Raw genomic sequence first — 15,589 nt, forward strand, 5'->3', positions numbered from 1 at the left:
CCACTCAGTCCTACTTCTTGGTTAGCCAACCATTCAGACAAACAAGGTTGGTTATAATTTGCAGGAGATAATGCTGCTTGCTTCTTGTTTACAATATATCACCTGAAAGTGAGAACAGGCATTGACCTGGCATTGTTGTAGCTGGCGTTGCACAATATTTATGTGCCAGATGTGCTAAAGATTCATATGTCCCTTCAAGCTTCAAGCACCAGAATATATGAATATATGCACCCATGCTGATGATGGGTTCTGCTCGATAATGATCCAAAGCAGAGCAGACTGATGCATGTTCATTTTCATCATCTGAGTCAGATGCCACGAGCAGAAGGTTGATTTTCTTTTTTGGTGGTTTGGGTTCTGTAGTTTCCACATCCTAGTGTTGCTCTTTTAAGACTTCTAAAAGCATGCTCTACACTTCATCCCTCTCAGATTTTGGATGGCACTTTAGATTCTTAAACCGTGGGTCGAGTGCTGTAGCTATTTTTAGAAATTTCACATCTGTACCTTCTTTCGTTTTGTCAAATCTGCTGTGAAAGCGTTCTTAAAATGAACATGTGCTGCGTCATCATCCGAGACTGCTATAACATGAAATATATGCAGAATGCGGGTAAAACAGAGCAGCAGACATACAATTCTTCCCCCAAGGAGTACAGTCACAAATTTAATGGACACATTATTTTTTAACAAGCATCATCCACATGGAAGCATGTCCTCTGGAATGGTGGCCAAATCATGAAGGGACATATGAACATTTAGTCTATTTGCATGTAAATACCTTGCAACGCCTGCTACAAAAGTGCCATGCAAACACCTGTTCTCACTTTCAGGTGACATTGTAAATAAGAAGCAGGGAGCAGTATCTTCCATCAATGTAAACACATTTGTTTGTCTTAGTGGTTGGCAGAATAAGTAGTAGGACTAAGTGGACTTATAGATTTATAGATACTAAGGTCAGAAGGGACCATTATGATCATCTAGTCTGACCTCCTGCACAATGCAGGCCACAGAATCTCACCCACCCACTCCTGCGAAAAACCTCACCTATGTCTGAGCTATTGAATTCCTCAAATCGTGGTTTAAAGACTTAAAGGAGCAGAGAATCCTCCAGCAAGTGACCCATGCCCCATGCTACAGAGGAAGGTGAAAAACCTCCAGGGCCTCTTCCAATCTGCCCTGGAAGAAAATTCCTTCCCGACCCCAAATATGGCGATCAGCTAAACCCTGAGCATATGGGCAAAATTCACCAGCCAGATACTACAGAAAATTCTTTCCTGGGTAACTCAGATCCCACCCCATCTAACATCCCATCACAGGCCATTAGGCCTATTTACCATGAATATTTAAAGATCAATTAATTACCAAAATCATGTTATCCCATCGTACCATCTCCTCCATAAACTTATCGAGTTTAATCTTAAAGCCAGATAGATCTTTTGCCCCCACTGCTTCCCTTGGAAGGCAATTCCAAAACTTCACTCCTCTGATGGTTAGAAACCTTCGTCTAATTTCAAGTCTAAACTTCCTGGTGGCCAGTTTATCATAGAATCATAGAATATCAGGGTTGGAAGGGACCTCAGGAGGTCATCTAGTCCAACCCCCTGCTCAAAGCAGGACCAATCCCCCATTAAATCATCCCAGCTAGGGCTTTGTCAAGCCTGACCTTAAAAACTTCTAAGGAAGGAGATTCTACCACCTCCCTAGGTAATGCATTCCAGTGTTTCACCACCCTCCTAGTAAAGAAGTTTTTCCTAATATCCAACCTAAATCTCCCCCACTGCAACTTGAAACCATTACTCCTTGTCCTGTCCTCTTCTACCACTGAGAATAGTCTAGAACCATCCTCTCTGGAACCACCACTCAGGTAGTTGAAAGCAGCTATCAAATCCCGTCTCATTCTTCTCTTCTGCAGACTAAACAATCCCAGTTCCCTCAGCCTCTCCTCATAAGTCATGTGTTCCAGACCCCTAATCATTTTTGTTGCCCTTTGCTGGACTCTCTCCAATTTATCCACATCCTTCTTGTAGTGTGGGGCCCAAAACTGGACACAGTACTCCAGATGAGGCCTCACCAATGTCGAATAGAGGGGAACGATCACGTCCCTTGATCTGCTCACTATGCCCCTACTTATACATCCCAAAATGCCATTGGCCTTCTTGACAATAAGGGCACACTGCTGACTCATATCCAGCTTCTCATCCACTGTCACCCCTAGGTCCTTTTCCGCAGAACTGCTGCCTAGCCATTCGGTCCCTAGTCTGTAGCTGTGCATTGGGTTCTTCTTATTGAACCTCATCAGATTTCTTTTGGCCCAATCCTCCAATTTGTCTAGGTCCCTCTGTATCCTATCCCTGCCCTCCAGCATATCAACCACTCCTCCCAGTTTAGTATCATCCGCAAATTTGCTGAGAGTGCAATCCACACCATCCTCCAGATCATTTATGAAGATATTGAACAAAACCGGCCCCAGGACCGACCCCTGGGGCACTCCACTTGACACCGGCTGCCAGCTAGACATGGAGCCATTGATCACTACCCGTTGAGCCCGACAATCTAGCCAACTTTCTACCCACCTTATAATGCATTCATCCAGCCCGTACTTCTTTAACTTGCTGACAAGAATACTGTGGGAGACCGTGTCAAAAGCTTTGCTAAAGTCAAGAAACAATACATCCACTGCTTTCCCTTCATCCACAGAACCAGTAATCTCATCATAGAAGGTGATTAGATTAGGCAGGCATGACCTTCCCTTGGTGAATCCATGCTGACTGTTCCTGATCACTTTCCTCTCATAAAAGTGCTTCAGGATTGATTCCTTGAGGACCTGCTCCATGATTTTTCCAGGGACTGAGGTGAGGCTGACTGGCCTGTAGTTCCCAGGATCCTCCTTCTTCCCTTTTTTAAAGATTGGCACTACATTAGCCTTTTTCCAGTCATCTGGGACTTCCCCCGTTCACCACGAATTTTCAAAGATAAAAAACTCTTATATCCATTTGTTCTTGTGTCCACATTGGTACTGAGCTTAAATAATTCCTCTCCCTCTCCAGTATTTATCCCTCTGATATATTTATAGAGAGCAATCATATCTCCCCTCAACCTTCTTTTAGTTAAGCTAAACAAGCCAAGCTTCTTGAGTCTCCTTTCATAAGACAAGCTTTCCATTCCTCGGATCATCTTAGTAGCCCTTCTCTGTACCTGTTCCAGTTTGAATTCATCCTTCTTAAACATGGGAGACCAGAACTGCACACAGTATTCCAGGTGAGGTCTCAGCAGTGCCTTGTATAACGGTACTAAAACCTCCTTATTCCTACTGGAAATACTTGTCTTGATGCATCCCAAGACCGCATTAGCTTTTTTCACAGCCATATCATATTGGCGGCTCATAGTCATCCTATGATCAACCAATAGTCCAAGGTCCTTCTCCTCCTCCGTTACTCCTAGTTGATGTGTCCCCAGCTTATAACTAAAATTCTTGTTATTAATCCCTAAATGCATAACCTTACACTTCTCACTATTAAATTTCATCCTATTACTGTTAACCCAGTTTACAAGGTCATCCAAATCCTCCTGTATGATATCTCGGTCCTTCTCTAAATTGGCAATACCTCCCAGCTTTGTATCATCCGCAAACTTTATTAGCACATTCCCACTTTTTGTGCTGAGGTCAGTAATAAAAAGATTAAATAAGATTGGTCCCAAAACTGATCCTTGAGGAACTCCACTGGTAACCTCCCTCCAGCCTGACAGTTCACCTTTCAGTATGACCCGCTGTAGTCTCCCCTTTAGCCAATTCCTTATCCACCTTTCAGTGTTCATATTGATCCCCATCTTTTCCAATTTAACTAATAATTCCCCATGTGGCACGGTATCAAACGCCTTACTGAAATCTAGGTAAATTAGATCCACTGCGTTTCCTTTGTCTAAAAAATCTGTTACTTTCTCAAAGAAGGAGATCAGGTTGGTTTGGCACAATCTACCTTTTGTAAAACCATGTTGTATTTTGTCCCATTTACCATTGACTTCAATGTCCTTAACTACTTTCTCCTTCAAAATTTTCTCCAAGACCTTGCATACTACAGATGTCAAACTAACAGGCCTGTAGTTACCTGGATCACTTTTTTTCCCTTTCTTAAAAATAGGAACTATGTTAGCAATTCTCCAATCATACGGTACAACTCCCGAGTTTACAAATTCATTAAAAATTCTTGCTAATGGGCTTGTAATTTTGGGTGCCAATTCCTTTAATATTCTTGGATGAAGATTATCTGGGCCCCCCGATTTAGTTCCATTAAGCTGTTTGAGTTTCGCTTCTACCTCTGATATGGTAATATCTACCTGCATATCCTCATTCCCATTTGTCATGCTACCATTATCCCTAAGATCCTCTTTAGCCTTATTAAAGACTGAGGCAAAGTATTTGTTTAGATATTGGGCCATGCCTAGATTATCCTTAACCTCCTCTCCATCCTCAGTGTTTAGCGGTCCCACTTCTTCTTTCTTTGTTTTCTTCTTATTTATATGGCTATAGAACCTTTTACTATTGGTTTTAATTCCCTTTGCAAGGTCCAACTCTACTTGACTTTTAGCCTGTCTCACTTTTATCCCTACATATTCTGACCTCAATAAGGTAGCTTTCCTTGCTGATCCCTCCCATCTTCCACTGCCTGTATGCTTTCTGCTTTTTCTTAATCACCTCTCTGAGATGCTTGCTCATCCAGCTTGGTCTACAACTCTTGCCTATGATTTTTTTCCCCTTTCTTGGGATGCAGGCTTCTGTAGCTTTGATTTAAAATAATCCCAGGCCTCCTCTACCTGTAGATCCATAAGTTCTTCAGTCCAATCCTCTTCCCTAGCTAATTTCCTTAATTTTTGAAAGTCAGCCCTTTTGAAATCAAAAACCCTAGTTGCAGATTTATTTTTGTTAATCCTTCCGGTCAGTTTGAACTGAATTAGCTCATGATAACTCGAATCAAGGTTGTCCCCTACAGCCATTTCTTCTATGAGGTCCTCACTACTCACCAAAACCAAATCTAAAATGGCATCCCCTCTAGTCGGTTCAGCAACTACTTGATGAAGGAATCCATCAGCTATCGCATCTAGGAAAATCTGAGTCCTATTATTATTACTAGCACTTGTCCTCCAGTCTATATCTGGGAAGTTGAAGTCTCCCATGATCACGCAGTTTCCATTAGTATTTACTTTATTAAAAACATTAAAAAGGGCTCTGTCCATATCCAAATTAGATCCCGGCGGTCTATAGCACACCCCAAGCGCTATCCCAGGGGAGGCTCTAATAGTTTTCTTCCCCAATGTGACTTTTGCCCAGACGGACTCTTTCTTATCCATTCCATCGCTTCTTATTTCTTTACATTCTACCTCATCGTTGATATACAATGTTACTCCACCACCTTTGCCTTTATTTCTGTCTTTCCTAAACAGCACATACCCCTCAATACCTGTAGTCCAGTCATGACGACTATTCCACCATGTTTCTGTTATACCTATAATATCTGGTTTCACTTCCTGCACCAGTAGCTCTAGTTCCTCCATTTTGTTACCTAGGCTCCTCGCATTGGTGTACAAACATCTTAATTTTTGCTGTTTGGCCTCGCTCACATTCTGTACCCTATTAGGCACGGTCATTCTACAGCCAGTATAACCTATTAGACTGGTATCCACACTGCCCTTCCTCCTTATGTCCATTCTCCTACCCACGGCTGTATCCTTTCTTACTTTGTTTTCTTCCCTCTCAATGCTACAATCCGGCGTGGAGATTAGCTGGACATCTCCCCACCATCTCCCCCAAATTCCTAGTTTAAAGCTCTCTTAATCAGTTGTGCCAGCCTCCATCCTAGAAGTCTATTTCCTTCCCTACTCAGATGAAGTCCATCCCGAGAGAATTGTCCTCTGCCCATGAGTGCCTCCCAGTGGCCATACATCCCAAAGCCCTCCTTATAGCACCACTGCCTGAGCCATCGGTTGATAGTCCTAATCTTGTCACACCTTTGTTGCCCTTCTCTAGGAACAGGCAGAATCCCACTGAAGATCACCTGAGCCTTGATTTCCTTAAGCGTCTTCCCCAGCCTAGCATAGTCTCCCTTAATACTTTCCAGTGAGAATCTAGCCGTATCATTTGTTCCAACATGAAGGATAATTAGGGGATTCTTTCCTGCTCCCTTTAGGATCCTCTTCAACCTCAGGTCTACATCCCGTATCTTAGCACCTGGAAGACAGCACACCCTTCTATTCTCTGGATCACCTCTGGATACAGGCCTGTCTATTCTTCTCAGTAAAGAGTCCCCGATCACATAGACCTGCCTTTTCCTGGTGACGGTGCTATTCTCCAGTCTATCCCCTGTTCCCTCTGGCTGCAAGTTCTTTCCATTCCTATTCAACCCATCCTGTATCCTCCTGGGGCTCATATTTGGTGTAGTCTCCATTGACTCTTCCCCTTTTCCTATAGGATGAGCCGCTCTTCTCTTCTTCCTTGCCCTTCCACCTTCAGCAACTACCTGCTGAGCCCCTTCTTCATTTTCCAACTCTGCAAACCTGTTCTTGAGCTCTATTTCTCCTTCACTAGCCCGTCTTTTTCTCTGCCTGATTCTCTTAGTCACATGCTTCCACTGTCCATTTTCTTCACCCAGTAGTCTCCCCTCAGAATTCCCCAGCCCTGCTTCCATTTGCAAGTCTGAGCTTTTCCCTTCAGATACCTCATGTCTTTGCTCCATAATCTGCTCAAACCCCTTCCTAAACTCAACCAGACTTTCCACCTGCATCTCCAAACCTCGGATCTTTTCCTCCATCAGCTCTATCAGACGGCATTTCATGCAGACAAAACTCTTACCAGGTATCCCCTCCAGGATCATGTACCCACCGCAGCTTCCACATCCAGTCATCCTTATTGTATCTTCCACTACATGGGTCACTCCCACTTCTGCCTCTGTATCTGTCATAGCCTTCCCACCTAAATCCTGTTAATCTGGGAAACACAAACCGCACCAAAACATCACCACCCACAGCAAAGCCAAATCCCAAACAAGTACTACAATACAAACTCCCCTTACAAACTCCCACTCAAACTCCCCTGTTTACAGCTCTGTTTGCTGGCTGGCTACCTTTTAGGACCCCTAGTCAGAGAAGCCCCGCCCCCTAATCAGGGCTCAGCTTCTCTCCCAGCACAAAGCCCCTACAAGCCTCTACACATACAAATACTACAAATACAAAACCAAATACAAATACCTTCTCCTCCAACAGAACTCCCACTCGCCTGTTTACAGATCTGTTTGCTAGCTCTTGTGCTGCTGCACTTGTCTGTGACTTGTAGGCTCTAGTGCAGTTATGTAACCAAAATTATCTGGATTTGTAAAATACACTTTCACGATAAAGAGATTGCACTACAGTACTTGTATGAGGGGAATTGAAAAATACTATTTCTTATGTTTATCATTTTTACCGTGCATACATTTGTAATAAAAAATAATAATATAAAGTGAGCACCATGCACTTTGTTTTCTGCAAAAAGAAAAGGAGGACTTGTGGCACCTTAGAGACTAACAAATTTATTTGAGCATAAGCTTTCGTGAGCTACAGCTCACTTCATCGGATGCATTCTGTGTTGTAATTGAAATCAATATTGAAACTGTAGAAAAACATCCAAAACATTTAATACATTTCAGTTGGTATTCTATTGTTATAAGGGCGATTCATTGTTTTGAGTTAATCACGTGAGTTAACTGCGATTAATTGACAGCCCTAATAATCACACATAGCTAGTTCTCAGTTTCCTTCTTAAAAAAAAATCAAATAGAAGACAGACGGGAAAAAGGTGTGTGAATGGTATAAAAGAACTGAAACTCTCAATATTATAATTACATAGGAAATGTCAGAGGCTAGTGATCTGAGGATAGTACTGTGAACCAAAAACAGCTGAGGTTAAATCCTGGCTCCACTGAAGTCAGTGGGACTTTTGCCATGGAGTTCAATAGAGCCAGGATCTCATCCTGGCATTCTACATCCAGTTCTGTCACACACTTGCTTTGTGACCTTAGGCAAGTCATTTAACTCTCTGTGCCTCAGTTTCCCAAGATGTAGGGAATACTTATTTGCCCTGTTGTGAGGTGTCCCAGCCATGGTCAAGCTCCCCTTGCTGGACACTCACAGCTTGCTGTTTTTGGATGCCAGCACTGGATCTGTGTACTTCTGGCTTGCTGAGTCCAAACAGAGTCCAGGCAATGCCTCTGGCTTTGTGTCTCTAGGCAGACACTCAAGAGTATAGATCCTGCATTTAGCACTCCTTTCTAAGAGGTGGGACTTTGTAGCCAACTGCTTAGGTCTTGAGACTAGTGCCAGCTCTCTGAGTAGTTTAAGCACACCATTCCCAGAGCTCTAATCTTGTGGGCAGTTTACCTCTTCAGGGACACAGTGCAAATAGACTCAGAGGTTACAGAAGGATTTCTAACACAATGACTTTTTTCTTTAGACAGCACAAAAGATCCATAGATTTAGGAAAATAAGACACACTTGCACATGAATCCTTGTCTTATTTCCTCACCATTCTTGAGATTTCTTTGGGATGTGGCTCAGTATCCTTTCAGGGTCCAGGAGGTCCCCTCTGCTGGGCCATAATCCTACAGTTCATGGCTTCTCCTTCAAATCATGGAATCTCCCTGACCTCTGAAATCCGTTTTCTTCAGCTTTGGCTGGTCTCACAGTCAACAGGTCCCCTCCCTTTCCTAAAGCCTGTCCCTTTGTTCTTCTCTGTCTCTCTTTGAGTCCCTCTGTATTTTTAAAAGGCTGTACCAACACCTCAGTCTCTTTGTTCTCCCTCTAGGGAAATTCTACTGCTCCTCTCCCCGCTCCTTGTAGATAAGTCATGTCCAACTGGATCTCCTAGACTTCAGCCATCACATTGTTTTAAGGTGCTCTCATTTGAATGGGAAGTATTCATGTTATTGACTTTCCATTGTCCCTGGTCTGGAAGGGATGTGACACCGACCCTGATAGCATATGGCCGACTCAACATCCACTGAAGTATTCAATGATATAGCTGCTGCTGCTTCATCCCCTTATCCTATCAACCAGGGTTTAGTTATCATGCAAGTAACAGCCATCTACCTCTGTCTGAAGTGGCACTAAGGTCCAGCTGTTTACCATCTTCTTTGATGCAATCCACCCAACACTTGCTCAGCTTTCCTTAGGGTCTCTTTCTTACCTCCCTTTCCTCCCCTGCTATCTTCACCAGGTCCCCTCCATTCATCCTCTGCATGTGTCCAAACCAGTGAAGTTGCTGTCTTTTATGATATTGGGCTTCATTGCCTGTGCAGTTCACTTCTTTTTGTCTGACTCTTCGCTCTGACTGCTACTCCCCCTGACCCTTTAGAGGTCAGTTCAGATGCTGGGTGCCAGAAATCCTATTGGCCAGTGACTGCCAGACTTAAGGCAGGTAAACTTCTGGTATAGACATGAAACACACTCCCACCAATAGCAGTAGTCCCTCATGGAGACACATACTGGCCAGTCTCACTCCTCATTGTAACCAGTATCTATTACAGCCCTTTGATATCTTGCCATAAAAAGACGAAAACTACTTGCACCAACATAGTCATCTTGTGCCAGAGACTTGTTAGGGGAAATCAGCCTAATTAGCATATGTGACTCCATTTTGGGTTTCCTCTTGGCCATTTACTAGAAGGGAAACAAAGGAGACAGGAACCAGCCGACAGGCCTGAAATAGTTGCCACTTCAGCTTTTTTGCAGGGGGAAGGTGGCTGCAGGGGATTGGTAATAGATAAGGAGAAGGCCTGTTTATTGGTTTAGGCCCCCTGAGGCACACAGGCAGGATGTTTTGCCAACAGTATATAATCTTTGTGTAACCTGTAATCAGGGTCCCGTTCTGCTTAACAGAGCGGTACCACGCTCGAGCGTAATAAACCTACAAACTTTGAGATACTCTGCAGTCTGTCTTTATTTGGTTGCCTCAGCCTAGAAACGAACTGTACGTGTCCTGACTGGAATAATTCGTAACAGACTGTCGTGTGTTGGCTAAGGGCCTTTCCCCAGTTAGACTAAGCCCAGGTCTACATTAGGAGTTGAGGTCGAATTTAGCAGCATTAAATTGATTTAATCCTGCACCCGTCCACATGACGAAGCCCTTTTTTTTTTTCACTTAAAGGGCTCTTAAAATCGATCTCCTTACTCCACCCCTGACAAGGGGATTAGCGCTGAAATCGGCCTTGCCAGGTCGAATTTGGGGTACTGTGGAAGCAATTAGACAGTATTGGCCTCTGGGAGCTATCCTAGAGTGCTCCATTGTGACCGCTCTGGACAGCACTCTCAACTCAGATGCACTGGCCAGGTAGACAGGAAAAGGCCCACGAACTTTTGAATTTCAAAAGTTTGGCCAGCGTGGCAAGCTGCAGGTGAGTGCAGAGCTCATCAGCAGAGGTGACCATGATGGAGTCCCAGAATCGCAAAAGAGCTCCAGCATGGACCGAACGGGAGGTACGGGATCTGATCACTGTATGGGGAGAGGAATCCGTGCTATCAGAACTCTGTTCCAGTTTTTGAAATGACAAAACATTTGTCAAAATCTCCCAGGGCATGAAGAACAGAGGCCGTAACAGGGAGCTGAAGCAGTGCCGCATGAAACTTAAGGAGCTGAGGCAAGCCTACCAGAAACCAGAGAGGCAAACGGCAGCTCTGGGTCAGAGCCCGAAACATGCCGCTTCTATGATGAGCTGCATGCCATTTTAGGGGGTTCAGCCACCACTACCCCAGCCATGTTGTTTGACTCCTTCAATGGAGATGGAGGCAACACGGAAGCAGATTTTGGGGATGAGGAAGATGATGATGATTAAGTTGTAGATAGCTCACAGCAAGCAAGCGGAGAAACCGGTTTTCCCAACAGCCAGGAACTGTTTCACACACTGGACCTGGAGCCAGTACCCCCCGAACCCACCCAAGGCTGCTCCCGGACCCGCCAGGTGGAGAAGGGACCTCTGGTGAGTGTACCTTTTAAAATAGTATACATGGTTTAAAAGCAAGCATGTTTAATGATTAATTTGCCCTGTCATTTGCAGCTCTCCTGGATGTACTCCCAAAGCCTTTGCAAAAGGTTTCTGGGGAGGGCAGCCTTATTCCGTCCACCATGGTAGGGCACTTTACAACTCCAGGCCAGTAGCATGTACTCGGGAATCATTGTAGAACAAAGCATTGCAGTGTATGTTTGCTGGCATTCAAACAACATCCGTTCTTTATCTCTCTGTGTTATCCTCAGGAGAGTGATATCATTGATGGTCACCTGGTTGAAATAGGGTGCTTTTCTTAAGGGGACATTCAGAGGTGCCTGTTCCTGCTGGGCTGTTTGCCTGTGGCTGAACAGAAATGTTCCCCGCTGTTAGCCACGGGGAGGGGTGAGGGGCTAGCCACATGGTGGGGGGAGGCAAAATGCGACCTTGGAATGAAAGCACATGTGCTATGTATGTAATGTTAACAGCAAGGTTTACTGTGAAAGAGTGTACCCATTGTTCTACAAAATGTGTCTTTTTAAATACCACTGTCCCTTTTTTTCTCCACCAGCTGCATGTGTTTCAAGGATCATAGGATCTTCTCCTTCCCAGAGGCTAGTGAAGTTTAGAAGGCAAAAAAAACCACACTCGCAATGAAATGTTCTCTGAGCTCATGCTGTCCTCCCACACTGACAGAACACAGATGAATGCGTGGAGGCAGACAATGTCAGAGTGCAGGAAAGCACAAAATGACCGGGAGGAGAGGTGGCAAGCTGAAGAGAGGGCTGAAGCTGAAAGGTGGTGGCAGCATGATGAGAGGAGGCAGGATTCAATGCTGAGGCTGCTGGAGGATCAAACTAATAAGCTCCAGCATATGGTTGAGCTACAGGAAAGACAGATGAAGCACAGACCGCCACTACAGGCCCTGTGTAACCAACCGCCCTCCTCCAAGTTCCATAGCCTCCTCACCTAAACACCCAAGAACGTGGTGGGGGGGCCTCCGGCTACCCAGCCACTCCACCCAGAGGATTGCCCAAGCAATCGAAGGCTGGCATTCAATAAGTTTTAAACTTTTAAACTTTTAAAGTGCTGTGTGGCCTTGTCCTTCCCTCCTCCACCACCCCCTCCCAGTTCTTCTCTCCTCCACCACTCCTCCCGGGCTACCTTGGCAGTTATCCCCACATTTGTCTGATGAATTAATAAAGAATGCATGAATGTGAAGCAACAATGACTTTATTGACTCTGCAAGTGGTGATCGAAGGGAGGAGGGGAGGGTGGTTAGCTTACAGGGAAGTAGAGTGAACCAAGGGGTGGGGATTTCATCAAGGAGAAACAAACAGAACTTTCACACCGTAGCCTGGCCAGTCATGAAACTGGTTTTCAAAGCTTCTCTGATGCGCACCGCACCCTCCTGTGCTCTTCTAACCACCCTGGTGTCTGGCTGCATGTAACCAGCGGCCAGGCGATTTGCCTCAACCTCCCACCCCGCCATAAATGTCTCCCTCTTACTCTCACAGATATTGTGGAGCGCACAGCAAGCAGTAATAACAGTGGGAATATTGGTTTCGCTGAGGTCTAACCGAGTCAGTAGACTGCGCCAGCGCGCTTTTAAACGTCCAAATGCACATTCTACCACCGTTCTGCACTTGCTCAGCCTGTAGTTGAACAGCTCCTGACTACTGTCCAGGTTGCCTGTGTACGGCTTCATGGGCCATGGCATTAAGGGGTAGGCTGGGTCCCCAAGGATAACTATAGGCATTTCAACATCCCCAACGGTTATTTTCTGGTCTGGGAATAAAGTCCCTTACTGCAGCTTTTGAAACAGACCAGAGTTCCTGAAGATGCGAGCGTCATGTACCTTTTCAAGCCATCCCACGTTGATGTTGGTGAAACGTCCCTTGTGATTCACCAGTGCTTGCAGCACTATTGAAAAGTACCCCTTGCAGTTTATGTACTCGCTGCCTTGGTGCTCCAGTGCCAAGATAGGGATATGGGTTCCGTCTATGGCCCCACCACAGTTAGGGAATCCCATTGCAGCAAAGCCATCCACTATGACCTGCACATTTCCCAGGGTCACTACCCTTGATATCAGCAGATCTTTGATTGTGTTGTCTACTTGCATCACAGCACTCCCCACAGTCGATTTGCCCACTCCAAATTCCCGACTCACCGGTAGCTGTCTGGTGTTGCAAGCTTCCACAGGGCTATTGCCACTCACTTCTCAACTGTGAGAGCTGCTCTCATCTTGGTATTCATGCACTTCAGGGCAGGGGAAAGCAAATCACAAAGTTCCATGAAAGTGCCCTTATGCATGTGAAAATTTCACAGCCACTGGGAAATGTCCCAGACCTGCAACACTATGTGGTCCCACCAGTCTGTGCTTGTTTCTTGGGCCGAGAATCGGCATTCCACCGCACGAACCTGCCCCATTAGTACCATGATGCCCACATTGCCAGTGCCCGTGCTTTGAGAGAAGACTGTGTCCATGTCCTCATCACTCTTGTCACCGCATTAACGTCACCTACTTGCCCGGTTTCGCTTTGCCAGGTTCTGGTGCTGCATATACTCCTGGATAATGTGTGTGGTGTTTAATGTGCTCCTAATTGCCAAAGTGATCTGAGCAGGCTCCATGCGTGCCATGATATGTCATTTACACAGAAAAAAGGCGCGGAACGATTGTCTGCCATTGCTCTGATGGAGGGAGGGGCGACTGACGACATGGTTTACAGGGTTGGCTTACAGGGAATTAAAATCAACAAAGGGGGGGTGGCTTTACATCAAGGAGAAACAAAAACAACTGTCACACAGAATGGCCCCCTCAAGGATTGAACTCAAAACCCTGGGTTTAGCAGGCCAATGCTCAACCCACTAAGCTATCCCTCCCTCTGGTATTTCAGGCAGGACTGAATCTCCATTAAAATTTTCAAGGTGCCCCTGACAGACCTCACCAAAACGATTGTCGGCCGTTGATTTCACGGAGGGAGGGAGGGGGGAGCAAATGAATACAAAACAAATCTGGTCTATTTCTTGTTTTGATCCACTCCATTTATCTTTTACATCTTTGGCTGGCAGCAGATGGTGCAGTAGGACTGGTTTCAGAGTAGCAGCCGAGTTAGTCTGTATTTGCAAAAAGAAAAGGAGTATTTGTGGCACCTTAGAGACTAACCAATTTATTTGAGCATAACATTCAAAAACCAGTTGGAGAATACTTCAATCTCTTTGGTCACTCGATTACAAACCTAAAAGTTGCAATTCTTCAACAAAAAAACCTTCAAAAACATACTCCGAGGAGAGACTGCTGAATTGGAATTAATTTGCAAACTGGATACAATTAACTTAGGCTTGAATAGAGACTGGGAGTGGATGGGTCATTACACAAAGTAAAACTATTTCCCCTTGTTTATTCCCCCCCCAAACTGTTCCTCAGACGTTCTTGTCAACTGCTGGAAATGGCCCACCTTGATTATCACTACAAAAGGGTTTCTCCCCTTCCCCCGCCCCTTGCTCTCCTGCTGGTAATAGCTCACCTTAAGTGATCACTCTTTTGTTACAGTGTGTAACACCCATTGTTTCATGTTCTCTATGTATATAAATCTCCCCACTGTATTTTCCACTGAAAGCATCCGATGAAGTGAGCTGTAGCTCATGAAAGCTTATGCTCAAATAAATTGGTTAGTCTCTAAGGTGCCACAAGTACTCCTTTTCTTTTTGCAGTAGCACTGCAAGCCATCCACATCTCTTGGTTGCTCTGCAGAAGATGGTACAATAGGACTGCCTGCAGGACTAAAAAGAATGACCTGGTCGAGTCACTCCTAATTTAGTCTCTGCACCCATATCTGCCCAGGCGCTCCTGACTGACCTTACCGTTGTGGCCAGGAGCACCTCAGACACGATGAGGATGGTTTTCAGGCCTATTGCACCGTCTGCTGCCACAAAGCAATGGGTTGCTGCTGCTGTGTAGCAATGCAGTACCACATCTGCCAGCACCCAGGAGACATACGGTGACAGTGAGCTGAGCAGGCTCCATGCTTGCCGTTGCACAGGTAACTCAGGAAAAAAGGCGCGAAACGATTGTTTGCCATTGCTTTCACAGAGGGAGGGAGGGAGGGAGGGAGGGAGAGCCTGATGACATGTACCCAGAACCACCTGCGACAATGTTTTTTGCCCCATCAGGCATTGGGATCTCAACCCAGAATTCCAATGGGCAGCAGATACTGCGGGAACTGTGGGACAGCTACCCACAGTGCAACACTCCGGAAGTCGATGCTAGCCTCGGTACTGTGGAAGCACTCTGCTGAGTTAATGCACTTAATGTACTTAGAGCATTTTGTGTGGGGACACACACAATCAACTATATAAAAACGATTTCTAAAAAAACAACTTCTATAAATTCGACCTAATTTCGTAGTATAGACATACCCTAAGTTGCTCACTCTCTTCCTACCTTGTTGCCTTAGACCTGGTTGACCGTTGACAGGAGGTACTAGTGTTACCTTTACCCAATAGCACGTTTCAAAACATGGATGGGGTTTGAAATCACAATTTTCCTTCTCTTAGGTAGGCTGCCCACCCAGGCTAAAGGGCTA

Source organism: Lepidochelys kempii, chromosome 1, assembly GCF_965140265.1.
Source record: "Lepidochelys kempii isolate rLepKem1 chromosome 1, rLepKem1.hap2, whole genome shotgun sequence".
Lineage (NCBI taxonomy): Eukaryota > Metazoa > Chordata > Testudines > Cheloniidae > Lepidochelys > Lepidochelys kempii.